Genomic DNA, 18,668 nt, shown 5'->3' with positions numbered 1-18,668 from the left:
AAGTGCTGGGATTGCAGGCATAAGCCACTGTGCCCAGCCTATTATGAAAAACTTTAAACGTTCAGCAAAGTTGAAAGGATTTTATAATGAACACCCATATGCCATACCACCTATATTCCACTATCAACATTTTGCTATGCTTACTTCATCACAGATCTTTCCATCTATCCATCCATCATTCTATCTTATTTTCTGGTGTATTTCAAAAAGAAAAAAAAAGGTATCAGTACATGTCTCCCTAAGTACTTTAGCATGCATAGTATTAACAGTTCAATATGAAATGTATAGCCCGGGCGTGGTGGCTCCCACCTGTAATACCAGCACTTTGAGAGGCCAGGGCAGGTGGATCACTTGAGTCCAGGAGTTCAAAACCAGCCTGGCCAACATGATGAAACTTTATCTAAAAAACAAAAAACAAAAAAAACAAAAACAAAAATTAGCTTGGTGTGGTGACCCATGCCTGTAATTCCAGTCACTCCTGAAGCTAAGGCACAAGAATTGCTTGAACCCAGGAGGTGGACATTGCAGTGAGCCCAGATCATGCCATTGCACTCCAGCCTGGGTGACAGAGTGAGGCCCTGTCTCAAAAAAAGAAAAGATATAAATCTCAGATATATAATCTTAATAAATAGACTTGTGTAACCCAAACTTTTGTCAAGTTGTGGAACATTACCATCACAGTGTTTTTGAATTTCATTCATGTTGTTGCACGTATCAGTACTTTGCTTCTTTTTGTTGCTTAGTATTCCATTGTATGGATATGCTACACTTTGTTATTTTTTAATTATTAGCTATTGTGAATAAAGGCACCGTGAACATTCTTGTGTGTCCACAAGGAAGTCTTCTTGTGGACATACATTTTTTTTTTTTTTTTTTGAGATGGAGTCTCACTCTGTCACCCAGGCTGGAGTGCAGGGGCACTGTGTCAGCTCACTGCAACCTCCGTCTCCTGGGTTCAAGCAATTCTCCTGCCTCAGCCTCCTGAGTAGTTGGGATTACAGGCGCCCACCACCACACCCAGCTAATTTTTATATTTTTAGTAGAGACTACTAAATGATGTTTCACCATGTTGGCCGGGCTGGTCTCGAACTCCTGACATCAGGTGATCCACCCGCCTCGGCCTCAAAGTGCTGGGATTACAGGCGTGAGCCACTGTGCCCAGCCCGTATTCATTTCTTTTGAACATATACCTAAGAGTGGAATTGTGAGGTCACAGGGTAGGTATATATTTTATTTTGAGAACTAATAAGGGCTGGGTGCAGTGGCTTACACTTATAATCCCAGCACTTTGGGAGGTGGAGATGGGAGGATCGCTTGAGCCTAGGAGTTCGAGACCACCCTGGGCAACCCTGGCTCCACAAAACATAAGTTAGCTGGGTGTGGTGTTGTGCCCCTGTGGCCCTAGCTACTCAGGAGGCTCAGGTGGGAGGATCACTTGAGCCCAGGAGGTCGAGGCTGCAGTGAGCTGAGAGTGTACCACTGCACTCTAGCCTGGGCAACAGAGAGAGACCCTGTCTCGAAAAAAAACAAAGAAAACAACAACAACAAAACTGTCATAGTTACAATGAAGTACAGCCATGTGTATCAACCGGGATAAATCTCAGAAACAATGTTTTTCAAAAACAAAAGCAAATTATAGGTCACATTCAATATGATACCATTTATATAAAATTTGAAAGCATGTGATACAAATTATAGTAGTTGTAGATACATACTTATGCAGTAATAGCATAAAAGCATGCTTCACCAAGTAGTCATCAATTTCAGGACAGTGGCATCTTGGGTTGGGGGGGAGTTTATAATTGGCTTCAGCTGTATCTGTAACATTTGTATTTCCTTAAAAGCATCTGAAACAAATAGGGTAAAATGTTAATAGTTAATAAACTGAGTGATGCATTCACAGAGATTAATCCCTACTTTTTGGTTCTCTAGTTGGTAACTTGTTAGTTTTTAGGCACTGTTTGTGAACTATTTACTCACTCTTCCCCACCCTGCCAACCCCTGCTTCTGTAGGTAATTGATTCTGGGCTGAACCAGGATGTGTGGGGCGGGCAGCACTGTCCTTTTCCACTCCTGTGCCTCCCTCTTCTTAGAGACCCAGGGCAGAGGGGTCCTGTGGACAAAGAGCACCTCTGACCTGCCCCTGGCTCCCTAGCCTTGAGATAACTTCCAGGCCTTCTTTCCCCTTTTGGTTCCTAAATCTAGGTCTGTGAACTGGGCCAAGCTGTCCTTCTAATCCCAGTTCCAAACCCTACTTAAAATTGAACCATGTTTTGTTTTTGTTTGTGTGTGTGTGTGTGTGTGTGTGTGTGTTTTTGAGATGGAGTCTCACTTTGTTGCCCAGGCTGGAGTGCAGTGGCGCTATCTCAGCTTACTGCAAGCTCCACCTCCCAGGTTCACGCCATTCTCCTGCCTCAGCCTCCCGAGTAGCTGGGACTACAGGCGCCCACCACCACACCTGGCTAATTTTTTTTGCATTTTTTTTTTTTTTAGTAGAGACAGGGTTTCACCGTGTTAGCCAGGATGGTCTCGATCTCCTGACCTCGTGATCTGCTCGCCTTGGCTTCCCAAAGTGCTGGGATTACAGGCGTGAGCCACCGCGCCTGGCCTGAACCATGTTTTAAAATAATTTGTTCTGTTCCATTGTTTTTCTTCAGAGACTCTAACTTTATGCAGTTTCATTTGCCTATCACTTCTCTAATGATTTTAAGTTTCTATTTTTTACTTTGCTTGATTCTGTTCTTTATGTCTTCCACAGTGTCTTTCACAGTAGTGTCTCTTCTCCCTTGTGTTCCTTGTAATTTGTTTGTTTTTTTTTTTTTTTGCAGCATTTCTGTATTTCTTTCCCGTTTCTTTCCTAAAGCAGTTTTGAATGTGCCGGCTCCTTTTTCATGCCCTCCCGTGGTTTGTCACCTTCTGCTGCCTGACCACCCCTTCCTTGAGTTCTTTATTTCTGCTTTGTCATCTTCCTGCATAACTGTCATTGCCTTATTACATTTAAAAAAAATCATAATAGAATATTGAGTTAAAATTTTCTTCTTCTGGCCAGGCACGGTGGCTCACGCCTGTAATCCCAGCACTTTGGGAGGCCAAGGTGGGCGGATTACCTGAGGTTAGGAGTTTGAGACCAGCCTGGCCAACATGGTGAAACGCTGTCTCTACTAAAAACATAAAAATTATCTGGGCCTGATGGTGCATACCTGTAATCCCAGCTACTTGGGAGGTTGAGGCAGGAGAATTGCTTGAATCTAGGAGGCAGAGGTTGCAGTGAGCTGGGATCGCGGCATTGCACTCTAGCCCAACTAATGGAGACTCCGTCTCAAGAAAAAAAATTTTTTTCTTCTTCTTTGTGGCAGGATTTTTTGGATGAGTTTTCTTTCTGCAGGGAGGAAGTTTTGCCACTCCTTTTCAGATTTTTTTTTTTTTCTGGGATAACCTTTTGTGGATTTTAAAAATCATTTATTTTTTGACGGGTCGGATTTTTCTGAGGCAATAGTTAGCAAGCGAGTCCTGTGATGTGAGAGGGGAGGCAGCTTTCCTTGATTCTCAGCTCGAGGGCTCCCTCCTCTGTTGTAGTGAGAGGCCTACTGTTTACTGAATGGCACCTCTGTGTAGCCAGACCTCCTCTGACTTTAGGATCCTAACCTCACTTGGGTGGGTTTCACCAAGCCCAGAGTTTCCTTGGTCCTTCCCCAGCCACTGATTCGGAGGCATCCTGCCCCTTCCTGCCAAGGTACTCTGTTGGAAGCTGCACTTCCCAAAGCTACCTGGGTGTCCTCTAGGCACTCTGGTGATCTCCTTCTTCCTCTCGTAGTGTTCTTGCCCTCTTCCTTCTTGGCCCGGCTCACAGTGGTTCTCATCCAGGGTAAGTCCTCTCCTCCTGGGGTTGAATTTCCCTGGGGATGGCTGGGATCCACCACCAGCTGGACTGCTGTGCAGTTTCTGGTGTTTCCTATGGCACCTGCCCACACGTTGTAGATGACTGTGCTGGTTTGGGGGTGACGCCACACACAACATGAAATTTGTAAACTTTGTCACTTCCTCATTTCACCGAACATACAGTTTGTAGTTATTTCACACTTTCATTCTTGTTGCCCTGTAGATTTTTAAAAAAATTATTTATATTTTTTTCATGTCAGATAGGTAATGTACCAGCATCATAACAAGGTTCAAGGGTGGCACATCTCACACGTGCACGTGAACACCTAGTCATCATGTTTATGAACTCCAAAGGATCGCCCTACAGATTCTGAGCAAAGCTGTCACCGTGCTCCCATCAGGCTGCTATAGAGTCCTTAGCAGGTATTCAAGGCCCTCCACAGTCTGCCCTGCCCTCTTTGGTTCTTCTCTGTGCTCTTAGGTATGACCACTGCTCCAGCTGAACTAATCTATTCACCATCCCAGGAACTCATCCCACACATCCCTTTCCCTGTGTCCCTGCTGTTCCCATAACTGTACTGTCACTTCAGGGCTTCCATGTGGTAGCTGTTGTTTGTGGTGACCCCATATGTATTTCTCCCCTCTCCCTTTCTGCTGGTATAAGAACCTAACCCACCACTCACCAGCAGGGCTGGGTGTGTAAACCCAGTTTGTTGATTGTGGTGCCCTTTCCCTTGGCAACGGGGATTGTTTCAGGGAAGGATAAATGTTCCAAGCAGGGCCAAAGTCCTTCCCTCCACACCAGCTAGCCAAGAAGCCTGCCTCTTGCCTCTAGGGTCACTGTGTCAAAGAATGTTCACCTGGGGGACCTCCCATCTGTAGTACTAAAGGACATGCTGACACAGAGCAGAGGGAGTGTCCTGGTTTAAGTCGTGGATCCACCTTGGTGGTTCCTAGTAACGAAAGCCAGTCCATCACATTTTAGCTTAAGATTGTTTTGAGTCAGTTTTATCATGTGCAACTGAGAGAATCATGACAAATACACTTGACCTTGTTCTGCCATTGCCCCTGTGCTTTATCTGTTTGTATACATTACACTATAGGGTAGTTGTAATTGCCTATTTGTCTGTGTCTCCCACTAAAAGTTCTTAATTGCACCATCACCATCATGTATCCAGCACCTAGCATTGTGCCTGGCCAGTGTTGGACAGTAAATGAAAATTCAGTTGAAACTACATGTCTGCCTTACCAAATTCTTCCTCAGGGTCTTAGACTACCAAGTGCTTCATGAAGCCTTCCTGGCAAGTGAGAGAATATATGTAAAATGTCTCGCAGTGTGGCCAGCACAAATCAGTCTCTCACAAGAGCTGCATCCTTCTCTCCTGTAGTTACTCTAGCCAGAAGTGATGTCTTTCTCCTTGTAGCTCCTATATCTCATTTAATCAAATGGCATCAACTCATACTCTCTAATACTAGAGTTTGCATTTCTCTTAAGTTTTCAATGTGAATATAAATGCCGGGTAGCAAGGACCTTGCACAGTGCATCATACTATAGAATCTGCAGTTGTTGGATACACTGCTGAATGCATATGTGAGCAATAGTTAGAGGTTAGATGGAGGCTAGTGATCCATTATTGGCTGCAGGAGTCCTCGTGCTGTGTGAGACACAGATAGATTCAAAGGACCCTAGAAAAGAGTAGAGCTCAATCATACATTTGCAGAATATATGAATGGTGTTTGAAAATCTAAAGCCATAACAGCTTACTATAGCCGAAACATAGCGGTGATTATCCCATATACCCAAACATCTCACTCCTTGGTAAAAGCTGCTACTTGTCCAAGCTGAATAATTGGAATGAGAAATGAGGTGAGCAAGTCAGAGTTCATCATGCCTTCAGTTCTGATAAGGGGAACTGAGTATTACCAAGAGAAGAGGCCAGAAGCTGTGGGTCCAGAACTTTTGTCTCATAATTTTCACATCAGCCTCATACTTTTCTTTGCCTATATCTTCCATATGTAATTAGTAATAGTCTGGCTGTTTCAGCCTTTCTTTTTTTAGTCCTGTGACACATCCCTCAGGAGGTCCTGAGAACATGTGCCTGTGAGTCAGCCTTTCTAATAGAATGTAAGCTCCAGAAGGCCAGGGACTTGGTCTGCTTTGTTCATTGCTGAAACTCCAGTACCTAAAATAGTGGCTGGTACATATGTATTGGGTCATAGCAGGTACTACATTCACCTCTCTACTATGTTGAATACAGTTTATTTCCCTTGTGTGTGCCTTGCTAAAATATTTATGTTTAAATTTCTGTATTTGATACACATTGTGAAAGGACATTTTCAAGTCTAAGTCCCGTGACTTGAGTTTGCCTGTGTCTCCCACTAAAAGCTCTCAATTACACCATTGTGTGCCCAGTACCTCGCATTGTGCCTGGCCAGTGTTGGACAGTAAATAAAAATTCAGTGTCTTATTCACTGAGGTATAGTGCCTAAAACAGAAGACATTCCATAAATATTTGTGGAATGAATGACTTAAATATTTGATTAATAAAGTTTAAGTTGAGCAAAGAAATGAGAACTAGTAGCTTAGATTTACTAAGAATACTATGCCACATTTATTTATTTATTTTTAGAGACAGTCTTACTCTGTTGCCCATGCTGGAGTACAGTTGTATGATCATAGCTCACTATGGACTCAACCTCCTGGGCTCAAGCAATCCTCCCACCTCAGCCTCTCAAGTAGCTGGGACTACAGGAATGCACCCTCTTCCCTGGCTAATTTTTAAATTTCCTGTAGAGATGGGGTCTTGCTATGTTGTCCAGGCTGTCCTCAAACTCCTGGCCTCAAGTAATCCTCCCATCTCAGCCTCCCAAAGTGCTGGGAGTACAGATGTGAACCACCGCTCCTGGCCTGTGCTACATTTATTTTAACATCTTTATCGTTCACAAGTTATTTCACAGGTATCCCCTTACTTGAGTCTTGCAACCCTATGAGGTTTATTTTGCCAGATTTATAGCTGAGGAATAAGACTCAGAGGAGTCAGAAGGCTTCTCTAAGATTATTTAGCTTGCAGATTGGAACTTGAACCCAAGTCTTGACTCCTAATTTTATATTTGTATGAATCCATACAAATGTCATAGGAAATTATCCACATTTTGTAACTAGAATTATAGAATCTGAGAATTAGAAGGGGCCTCACACATCACAAATCCTGAACCCCTCACTCATTTTTCAAAAGAGGAAAATAAGAATTGGAAAGTTTATATGTGTATCCAAAGGTACACATCCAGTTTAGGAATTTCAAAAAGCTGGCCAGGCACAGTGGCACATGCCTGTAATTCCAGGAGTTGGGAGCCCGAGGTGGGTGGATCACATGAGGTCAGGAGTTCGAGACCAGCCTGACCAACATGGCGAAAACCCATCTCTACTAAAAATACAAAACTAGCCAGGTGTGGTGGTGCACACCTGTAATCCCAGCTACTTGGGAGGCGGAGGCAGGAGAATCGCATGAACCTGGGAGGCAGAGGTTGCAGTGAGCCGAGATTGCACCACTGCACTCCAGCCTGGACGACAGAGGGAGACTCCGTCTCAAAAAAAAAAGCACTTTGGGAGGCCAAGGCGGGCAGATCACAAGGTCAACAGTTCAAGACCAGCCTGGCCAACATAGTGAAACCCCGTCTCTACTAAAAATACAAAAAATTAGCCGGGTGTGGTAGCGGGCACCTGTAATCCTGGCTACTCCGGAGGCTGAGGCAGGAGAATCGCTTGAACCTAGGAGGCGGAGGTTGCAGTGAGCTGAGATCGTACCACTGCACTCCAGCCTGGCGACAGAGTGAGACTCCATCTCAAAAACAAAACAAAAAATTTTTTTCGAAAAGCTGGCCGGGCGTGGTGGCTCCTAGCATTTTGGGAGGCCAAGTGGGTGGGTCACTTCGCCCAGGAGTTTGAGACCAGCCTAGGCAACATAGTGAGACCTCATCCCTAAAATAAATAAATAAAAATTATATACATATATATACATATATACATACATACACATATATATACATACACACATATATACATATATATACATACACATACAAACACACACACACACACACACACACACATATAAAAGAATTACAAAAAGTTGGCTTCTCCAGCCAGTGCTTCTGTGTGTCACCTGGTTTCACTCAGCCTGAGAGAGTGCATTGAGCTTGTGAGAGACCAAGTTGCCCTCTGCTTTGTCTGCATCAGAGGCCCCTGAAAACTAGGCCCCTTTCTGACAGCAGCATGGCCCTTCTTGTAGGAAACTCATGTTCTCTCCTTCATTTTTTTTTCCTTCTCTCTTGTATACCTTGCATAGGGGTAAGGTGGGTGGGAGTTGTGGAAAAGGTAACCAGCAAGGGTTGCCTACTCCTGCCCATTTAGGAACTTCTTTTTGTTTTGTTTTTTTGGTTTTTTTTTTTTGGAGATGGAGTTGCTCTGTCACCTAGGCTGTAGTACAGTGGCGCAATCTTGGCTCAATGCAACCTCTGTCTCCCGGGTTCAGACAATTCTCGTACATCAGCCTCCCAAGTAGCTGGGATTACAGGCATGTGCCACCATGCCCAGCTAATTTTTGTATTTTTAGTAGAGACAGGGTTTCACCATGTTGGCCAGGCTGGTCTCAAACTCCTGACCTCAGGTGAACCACCTGCATTGGCCTCCCAAAGTGCTGGGATTACAGGCGTGAGCCACCGCGCCTGGCCTGAACTGGTCTTGATAGAGGCCTCTGAGCTTGAAAGTTAATAAAATAATAACCCATTTCTTTCTTTCTCTGATACCTCCTCGTGTAGACCGTACCCCTACTGAGAGTTCACCTTGCACAGAATCTAAAAGAATCTTGCCTTCTGTCCAGTGGGAATGACTTTACTAGGACTGTCGGGAAGATGGATTCTATCGTTTGGCCTTGCATATGAGTCAAAACCTCTATGAGTCAAAACCTGACAATAGGATCAGCTCAGTCTTAAAAAGTTCAGAGATTACATTCAGTAATATCACTTTTCATTTAGTTTATGAAAATCAAGGTTCCAGTTTATAAGAATATATGTTCAAGAAAGTTTACTATAACTTTATTTGTAATAGCAAAAACCTAGAGATAATTTGAATTTTATCAGGAAGTGTTTTAAAAAGTATGGTTCATCTATAATATAGAATATATCATGCAATTTTTTTAAATGAGTTGAGATTACCTATGTGGACTTGAAAAGCTGTGATACATTCGTAAGTAATAAACATTGCAGAGTAATGTTAATGGAAAATGTTAAAGTAAGATCTTACTTTGGAGAAAAATAAGGAAATCTTCATATGTGTGTATATATGATTATATGAGCCTGGAGAAAGAAGTGGCAAGATGCCACCTCAACTATTAAAATTTGTTACCATGAGAGCAGATTTGGGCTGGGGGAGGAGACATTAACAGGTCTGTATTTGACTTTTACAGCAAGCATGTACTGATATTGTGATTCTTTAATAAAGTGAAAATTTTGAGGAGCATGGGTTTGAGATAAACAGATGGATTATAAGCTAGTTTTTATCACTTAATATTCGTGAGAGGTTTGGAATTAATAAATTACCTAACCTCAGTCTTTATCTATAAAAAGAGAATAACACCTACCTCACAGTATATAATTAAAGGAAGTATACAAAGCTTGTAACATTATCCTTTTATAAATGTCACTTTCTTTTTCCTTCCACATAAGCGATTTGGAGTAGAATATTAAAATAAATGCAGAATGCCTTGGCTTTGCTTCTGGTGTGTGTTCTCTTCATGTTCTCGACTTGGCCTTGGCCTTCCAAAGAGGTGGATTAGTGTTTCCACAAAGATCCAGCAGATAATCACTATTTCTCCCTTTAATCCTTTTAGACACAAAGTAAGAATAATATACAATGGTGCCTTGGCCCTCCAGGGGTTATTTACCTGATACCTCAGTTATTACTAACCCAGCTGAGAAGCAGGAAGGAAGGAGATGGGCCTCTGAACAGCCAAAACAGATGTCTAAAGGTCAAGCTCTCCTGGATCATTTATTCTTAATTCAGACAACAAAATGAGGTTTTTCCAGCTTTGGCACATTAGTGAGGCTGCTATGGCAGGTTCCCTGAGAGCAGCCACAAGTGATAGCCTGGTTTGAGCTGAGGGGTCTGTGGAAGACTGATACTCACACACAAGAGCTCAAGAAGCCGGATGGTCTGGGCCCACACTCGGTTTTCACAGTGAATAACTACTGTTCATAATGACAATGCTGCATTATTAGAGAAAAATTAATTCGTTCTTTATATAATCTCGCAAAGGCTCTTAGAGTGTGATATCATTTAGGAGGTATTACCACCAGATATGATTAAACTCCCTCAGTTTTTCTGCTAAGTTTTGTTTTTATATCAGTGCCAGAATTTAACAGTGGTCTCTATCCTATGAGGGAAAGATAGAGTAGCTGCCTTTAGTTAGAAATATACATAACCAAGAGTGACAGGTATTAGAAATTGTTCAAAAAGGATCTTAACCTGGAACAGTGGAATGATTTCCTACAAGTGCATTATTTGCCTTTTGAGTAAAATAAGGTACACTATCTATTATCCATCTTTGCGGCCTGATGAGTTTTAGAATTCAGAGCTTTTCAGATTTTTTGAAAGGAAATATGTATGTATACAATAACCACACGTCACATAAAAGCCCTGGCAGTGTCTAAGGTAACACACTATAATAAAGCATTAATATTTCTGCAGTGAAATGTACGAAGAACTAATTAGGACAAACTGTGTAGTTTATTTAAATAATAAACCAGTAGGCTGGGTGCGGTGGCTCATGCCTGTAATCCCAGCACTTTAGGAGGCCAAGGTTGGCAGATCACGAGGTCAAGTGATTGAGACCATCTTGGCTAATACAGTGAAACCCTGTCTCTACTAAAAAAAAAAAAGAAAAAAAAATACAAAAAATTAGCTGGGCATGGTGGCGGGCACCTGCAGTCCCAGCTACTCAGGAGGCTGAGGCAGGAGAATGGCGCGAACCCAGGAGGCGGAGCTTGCAGTGAGCCGAGATCACGCCACTGCACTCCAGCCTGGGTGACAGAGCAAGACTCCGTCTCAAAAAAAAAAAAAAATTAGCTGGGTGTGGTGGCGCGTGCCTGTAGTCCCAGCTACTCTGGAGGCTGAGGCAGGAGAATCACTTGAACCTGGGAGGGGGAGGTTGCAGTGAGCCCACATCATGCCACTGCACTCCAGCCTGGCGACAGAGCGAGACTCCATCTCAATCAATCAATCAATCAATAATAAACCAGTCAATGAAAGAGTGGAACAAATATAGATTGTAAGTACTCTAGTAGTCATTTTTCTAAGGAAAACATTTTATAACTCTTTTAATATATACAGGTTCAAATTTGGCTAACTATGCCTGTGCATACACAAAGGATGAACGTGTGTAACCTCTGGTGTTTGTACATCCTAGAGGAGAGTAACATCAGTGCCTGTCCCAGCAGTAGGCTGGCAGGGGACATCTGATGCCAGCAGGAGCAGGATTAAATGCAGCACTCTAGCAGGCACCCTTTTTAAGGACTCCTTGCCCCCAATGTCATAATGGTTCATTAATTTGGGTTTCCATCTGTTCCTTTTTAATTATGAAAACTGCCTAAACTCATGTTCACTGATAAATGTACATGGCTCAAAGCCCACCATTGACTGATCACACATTTTCACCATATCATCTAGTGATTATTGTTCCACCCATGTTTATAATTTCCTCTTCATCATCACTATAACCCTCATGATTATCTGTATTTAAAACCATTTCTGGGCCAGGTGCAGTGGCTCACGCCGGTAATCCCAACACTTTGGGAGGCCAAAGCAGTAGGATCGCTTGAAGCCAGGAGTTCAAGACTAGCCTGGACAACATTGCAAGACCTCATCTCTACGAAAGTTTTAAAAATCAGCTTAGCATTCTGGCATGCACCTGTAGTCCCAGCTACTTGGGAGGCTAAGGTGGGAAGATTGCTTGAGCCCAAGAATTTGAGGCTTCAGTGAGCTCCCATCACATCCTTGTACTCCAGCCTTGGTGACAGAGCGAGACCTTGTCTCTTTCTTCTCGAGACCGAGTCTTACTCTGTCATCCAGGCTGGAGTGCAGTGGCGTGATCTCAGCTCACTGCAGCCTCTGCCTCCTGAGCTTAAGCGACTCTCCTGCCTCAGCCTCCTGAGTAGCTGAGACTACAGGCATGCGCCACCATGCCCAGCTAATTTTTGTATTTTTAACAGAGACGGGGTTTTGCAATATTGACCAGGCTGGTCTTGAACTCCTAACCTCAAGTGATCTGCCCGCTTTGGCCTCCTAGAGTTGGGATTACAAGCATAAGCCACCGCACCTGGCCTGAGACCTTATCTCTTAAATTTTTTTTGTTGTTGTTTCTTGCAGTGGTTTCTCTGCTTAAGACAGGCACATCAGGGTCTTCACTGTCAATGTGGAATATTTATTTGATGTCGGTTTTACAGTTTTAGTGGATAAACTTTGGGAATAAGGTAGTCTTCTTATTAGTGAAATAAAATCCTTTGAAGTCTTCATCTGTAGATTTGGTTTCAAACATCGCTGTAAGCCAGCATCCATGCTACTGCAGGGAACTCACGCAGCTGCTATGGAGTAGTTATTGACCAGCCAGAAAGTACTTACCTGGTTACTCATGTTTTGTTTGCATAGTAAGGCCTGGGTGAGTTACATATACCTCTCAAACATTTTAGATGTTGCTCTTTCCAGCCACTGCCAGTTTTATCTCATGTGGCCAACAATAGTGGCACACCCCAGAACAGGCAGCCAGTTCCTCAAAGCCTATGGTTGCTCACTCACTAGCATTGTGAAACGTTTTTCCAGAATATGCCACCAGGAAAGAGCTGTTTCATCAGCACTGTCGATTTGCTCAAGACTAAGGTTCTTGGCTGGGCATGGGGGCTCACGCCTATAATCCCAGCACTTTGGGAAGCCAAGGCAGGTGGATCACGGGAGTTCGAGACCAGCCTGGCCAACATGGTGAAACCCCGTCTCTACTAAAAATACAAAAATTAGCCGGGCATGGTGACGCACACCTGTAATCCCAGCTACCTGGGAGGCGGAGGCGTCTCGAAAAAAAAAAAAAATACAAAAGTGAGTAACATGTGGAACCACATAGAGGTCCACAGCTCAGAGCTTACAATTTATGTTTTATTATTGCTATTTATTTATTTTAGCTTCATCGGGTACTTGTGCAGGTTTGTTACATGGATATATTGTATGATGCTGAGATTTGGGCTTTGATTGAACTCATCATCCAAATGGTGAACATAGTACCCAATAGGTCATTTTGCAACACTTTTCCCCTATTCCCCCCTCCCCGCTTTTGGAGTCCCCAGTGTCTGTTGTTCGCATCTTAAATTTTTTTTTTTTTTTTTTTTTTTTTTTTGAGACGGAGTCTCGCTCTGTCGCCCAGGCTGGAGTGCAGTGGCGCAATCTCGGCTCACTGCAAGCTCTGCCTCCCGGGTTCACGCCATTCTCCTGCCTCAGCCTCTCCGAGTAGCTGGGACTACAGGCGCCCGCCACCACGCCTGGCTAATTTTTTGTATTTTTAGTAGAGACGGGGTTTCACTGTGGTCTCGATCTCCTGACCTCGTTTTCCGCCCGCCTCGGCCTCCCAAAGTGCCAGGATTACAAGCGTGAGCCACCGTGCCCAGCCTTAAAATTTTTTTTTTAAGAGATGGGGTCTCCCTGTGTTGCCCAGGCTGGTATTGAACTGCCGAGCTCAAGTGATCCTCCCACCTCAGCTTCCCAAAGTGCTGGGATTACAGGTGTCAGTGACCGCCCCCAGCCGATTGTTCTCATCTTTCTGTCCATCTTTACCCAATGTTTAACTCTCACTTATGAGTGAGAACACCTGATACTTGGTTTTCTGTTTCTGCATTAATTTACTTAGAATGACGGCCTCCAGCTGCATCCATGTTGCTGCAAAGAACATATTTTTGTTGTTATGGCTGTGTAGTATTCCGTGGTATATGTGTACCACGTTTTTTAAATCCAGTCCACTGTTGATGGGCATCTAGATTGATTCTATACTTTTGCTGTTGTGTGTAGTGCTGTGATGAACATACGAGTGCAGGTGTTGTTTTGGTAGAACAATTTATTTTCCTTTGGGTGTATACCCAGTATTGGGATTGTTGGGTCGAATGGTAATTCTGTTTTTAGTTCTTTGAAATACCTCCAAACTGCTTTTCACAGGGGCTGAACTAATTTACAATCTCACCAACTGTGTGTCAGTGTTTCCTCTTCTCTGCAGCCTTGTCAGCATCTGTTACTTTCAGGGCTTACAATTCAGAATGAGACCAGAACAGGTACACAGATCATATACTCACAAGGGGCTTCAGAGAAATGAGTGGTTAAGTTTCTGTCTAGGAATTGGGGAAGAAATAGGAGGACTACAGAATAAGTGATACTTGTACCAGACCTCGTAGGATAGGTGGAATTGTATTGGGTGGTGGGAGAGATTGTGAGGATATCCCTCCTTTGATATCTGTGTTCTCCTTCTATTAGCAATAGAACCCCTAATTTAGCTGAAATAAAAATTAAATTTCCCATTCTCCCTTGAAGCTAGGAGAGGCCATTGACTGAGTTATGGTCAGTGGAATTTAAGCAAAATGGTGTGTACTTTAGGCAGTGAGGCATAAAGTGTGAGGAGTTTTAAGGTTATTGGGTAGCTGGGGGAAGTAGCAAGATAGTGTAGAAAAGAAAGAAACGAAGTTCATGCAATTTCTTACAGCCTGATGCAATACCTTTCCATCTGTTGTTTCTCAGTAGCACATTCAACATGGAATCGGAGGTGGTCCTGACAGAACAACAGAGGCAAGCCATGCCCTTGTCCCATGGGATTAGTGCCAGCCAGCAACAAGAAATTTCCTGCAATAGGACTATTGTCCACTAGTCTATCAGTCTGAAGGGGTAAAGGTCAGTGCTGTGGCTTTAACACCTCATAAATGACCCATCCTGGCTGTCATCCTACGTGTTAGCCACTAAAGTTTACTTAGTATTTACATTTAAAGGAATTACTATAAAGTAAGCCGAATTTTAGCTTATTCCACCTATTAAAAAAGAAAAATGGGCTGGATGCAGTGGCTCATGCCTATAATCCCAACACTTTGGGAGGCCGAGGCAGGTGGATCACCTGATGTCAGGAGTTCGAGACCAGCCTGGCCAATATGGCAAAACCCCTTCTCTACTAAAAATACAAAAATCACCTGGGTGTGGTGGCACGTGCCTAAATTCCAGCTATTTGGGAGGCTGAAGCAGAAGAATCGCTTGAACCCGGGAGGCAGAGGTTGCAGTGAGCCAAGATCACGCCACTGCACTCCAGCCTGGGTGACAGAGTGAGAAGACTCCATCTTGGAAAAAAAAAAAAAAAAAAAAACAGGCCGGGCGCAGTGGTTCACACCTGTAATCTCAGCACTTTGGGAGGCCGAGGCGGGCGGATCACGAGGTCAGGAGATCAAGACCATCCTGGCTAATATGGTGAAACCCCATCTCTACTAAAAATACAAAAAATTAGCCGGGCATGATGGTGGGCACCTGTAGTCCCAGCTACTCAGGAGGCTAAAGCAGAGAATTGCTTGAACCCGGGAGTCAGAGCTGGCAGTGAGTCGAGACCACACCTCTGCACTCCAGCCTGGGTGACAGAGCGAGACTCCATCACAAAAAAAAAAAAAAGCCACAAATAATGAACTTGGAAGACCAATGATTAAACAGTGTATGTCAACGTAGAAGGTTCTATAATAAAAAGTAACCCTACTTCAATAACCTAAGGATTTTAGTCCTCTTGTTTTTACCTATTCCAGCGTGTCTTGTGAGAGCTACAGAGGCATTTACAAATATCTTTGCATTAGCCTGAAATCAGCAAGGTAGTCTAACATACTTACTGGAATTCATGCTATAACACACGTACTGCTGTGGAATACAACTAGAATCCACATTTCTCAGACTAGTATATTTACCTCCTAATATAACAATTGCAAAATAGAAATTAATGTAAGTTCTGCCAAAGTTGACAGTAAGATATACAAAACTTTGGGTCCAAAATGAATTCTTTTTGTGTAATGATCAGGTGGTTGAATTACAATGTGTATTGGCAATGGCATCCCCCAAAATTGGTTTTAAAATAGAAAATTCAACCACAAAGAATCTCTCAGTCTTAGAAAAAATTTAATGCATCAGCACTATAGAGCTTATAGAAAATGTCAAAGAAATATACAAATTCTATTAAAAAAATAGGGCAAACATTTTAGTTGGAACATAAAACTAATGTCATCCTGCTCTTTGTCAAATCCTCCCCTAAATGTTATGAACACGCATTAGTGTTTTTCCAAGCCCATTTTATAACAAGATGTACAAGTGATAATTCTTAAGTTTATTCAGTTTGCTTTAAGAATATAAAATACATCAATCTCTTCATCATGTTTGCTTCTTATGTGCAAGAATATTAGTGGAAGCCTCTTTATGCTCATGGTCCCTCAGGTATTTCTGCAGATCTCTGGGGGCTGTGAATTGATATTCTACAGCACGTTGCCAAGTGCGTTTTGTCAAGTTTCTTTTTTGATCAGCGAAACTTTGTAAGTTGTTTCTTAGTTCCAAGACTTTCTAACTTGCTCTGGATTTCTGGGTAAATATTTGTAATTTTTTTTTTTCCAGAATGAAATTCTGCCTGACTTTTAAAACTCAAACTTCTAAGTGCACCAACCTGACCAATCTGACTCCCTTCCTGATCAGTGCCATGGAAGCAGTCCAGGCTCACCAGAGACACAAAACCAGCCTCAAAGAATCACTGTAATCTAAACACAGAGGGGCTCGTGTTCCCTAGGGCCCAGACTTGGTTTGAAGCAGAGAACCCTGGCCTGCACTTCCCAGGGTTTCCAGAGGTGATAGTGCAGAGTAGGCCCTGGGAGACTGGTGGAGAAATAAGCTGCCAGGGAAGCCACCACTTCAAACTCTTGTTAATGTTATTTCAGAGTCTGGGATGATCACAGACAATCCTGGTCAGCTCTTTAATTACTAATCCATTTTTCACCTTTGCAGACTTCTCTAGAGGCTATTGTTAGCCTGTGAGATAGCTATATCATTTCATTGATTTCTATGTTATGACATACTCTTGAATATAGTTGTCAAACATTTCTTTGACAGGAATAATTTTATTCCTGTGATTTGGCATTAGAGAGCACCCCACATGGGGATACCGAAGCCAGAGTGTTCGGTCTGTATCCCCAGGTTCACCCAAACTGGAAATCTCCCATCCTTTGCTTCCTCCTCCTTTTGCCCTCTTCCCCTGCACCCCAATCACACTCGTCAATTCTGTGTTCACAGTATCTCCAACATCCTTCTCTTTCCAACCCATTCCCTGTGTTTTACCCTTGGGAGGTGTTTAGTAAATGTTGACCAACTGATACAATTCATTTCCCTTTTTATTCCTTGCATTTGGGTATGACACTAGTTTTAATTTAGTTAACTATTAAGTTTTATTTAAAACCTTTAGGCCGTGGTGTATTGAAGCAACTTTGGGACGCATTCTCTTTAGCCAGATAATTCAATGGCAAAAAAACTTGAAAAACTTAAGTTTTATTCTTGTTATAGAGGAAGCAAATTCCTCACTTCTTTTAGGACTATCTTTTGAAATACATGTTATTTCCAGCTTAAAGAACTTAGAAATAAAATCTTACCCCAATAGATGACTAGATGTGCCAGTGTAATTATTTGAAAGTACTTTTAAGTGGTTATTACTTCACTTTTTTTTTTCCTTTTTTAGATAGGGTCTTGCTCTGTCACCCAGGTTGGAGTGCAGAGGCACTTCAGCCTTGATCTCCCAGGCTCAACCAGTCCTCCCACCTCAGCCTCCCGAGTAGCTGGGAGTACAGGTGTGAGCTCCTGCGCCTGTGATTACTTTACTTTTTTATTGAATGTACCCCATAATTACTGGTTCTTGTTTATTTTTTCATTTTCTTTTTATCAGGCAGCTACCTGAGCCAGAGTAGGCTCAGAGAGACTCCTAGTTCACTTGTTTATTCTCAAGTAAGAAGTCAGACAGTTTAGAATGTCATCATTCATTTTGTGCAGTTCCCATGATTTGCTCTGTCATTTTCAGAGCTACCAGGAATACATAGCGTTGAGTCTGCCCACTTGCTTTTGGCTACACTTGTTCCATCCCGGGGACAGAGAGGATGTTCCAAGCCCTCTAGAGTGATAGCCACTCCTCCCAGGCCACACTGGAACCCCCTGGTGGCACTGAACATTACTATCCTGTCTCCTGGAAACAGGCCAATATCCTGCATCTGTAAGGTGCAGCAGGAGAGCCCTGATGTTCTCAATGCTGACCTGAAAGTCAGGAATTCCAGGTGCTCTGTATTATCTGAATTTGTCATCCAAATCAACATTGTAAACCAAGCAAGTTAGCAACAAGGTCTAAAGCATTGCAGTGACAAATTAAGAAATCCACACTTGGACCTAAATGTTAGGTCACAAAATTTCGAAATTAAAGTGGAGCAGATTCAGGCAGGCTCTGTGGGATTTTTTTTTGTAACATAGAATTTCCTATAGTCTGTTCACTTTGGCAGGTCACACTTCACGCTAAAATACTCTTCTTGAAGGATGTGACCTCCAAAAGAAAATGTTAAAAGGGGGTAGAGATGGCTGCTGTAACAGTTTGATATATAATGATAACACTACATGGATAAGATGATAATAGTAAGCGTGTGTGTGTATATCTATACATATAGTGATAACACTA

General features: G+C 42.8%; 1 protein-coding gene and 1 non-coding gene across 2 annotated transcripts in view; one reads left to right on the top strand and one right to left on the bottom strand.

The window, feature by feature from the left end:
- Positions 1-18,668, top strand: part of NDUFAF6 (NADH:ubiquinone oxidoreductase complex assembly factor 6) — a 184,336-nt gene that overhangs the window by 6,043 nt on the left and 159,625 nt on the right. The window lies entirely within an intron of this gene.
- Positions 4,134-4,236, bottom strand: LOC115830743. The gene has a single exon (XR_004026294.1). It is a non-coding gene; the product is annotated as a small nucleolar RNA U13 (small nucleolar RNA).

The sequence above is a fragment of the Nomascus leucogenys genome, chromosome 16, assembly GCF_006542625.1.
Source record: "Nomascus leucogenys isolate Asia chromosome 16, Asia_NLE_v1, whole genome shotgun sequence".
NCBI classification, from domain to species: domain Eukaryota; kingdom Metazoa; phylum Chordata; class Mammalia; order Primates; family Hylobatidae; genus Nomascus; species Nomascus leucogenys.
The sequence above is the reverse complement of the archived record's forward strand: the minus strand, read 5'-3'. Positions and strand labels throughout refer to the sequence as shown.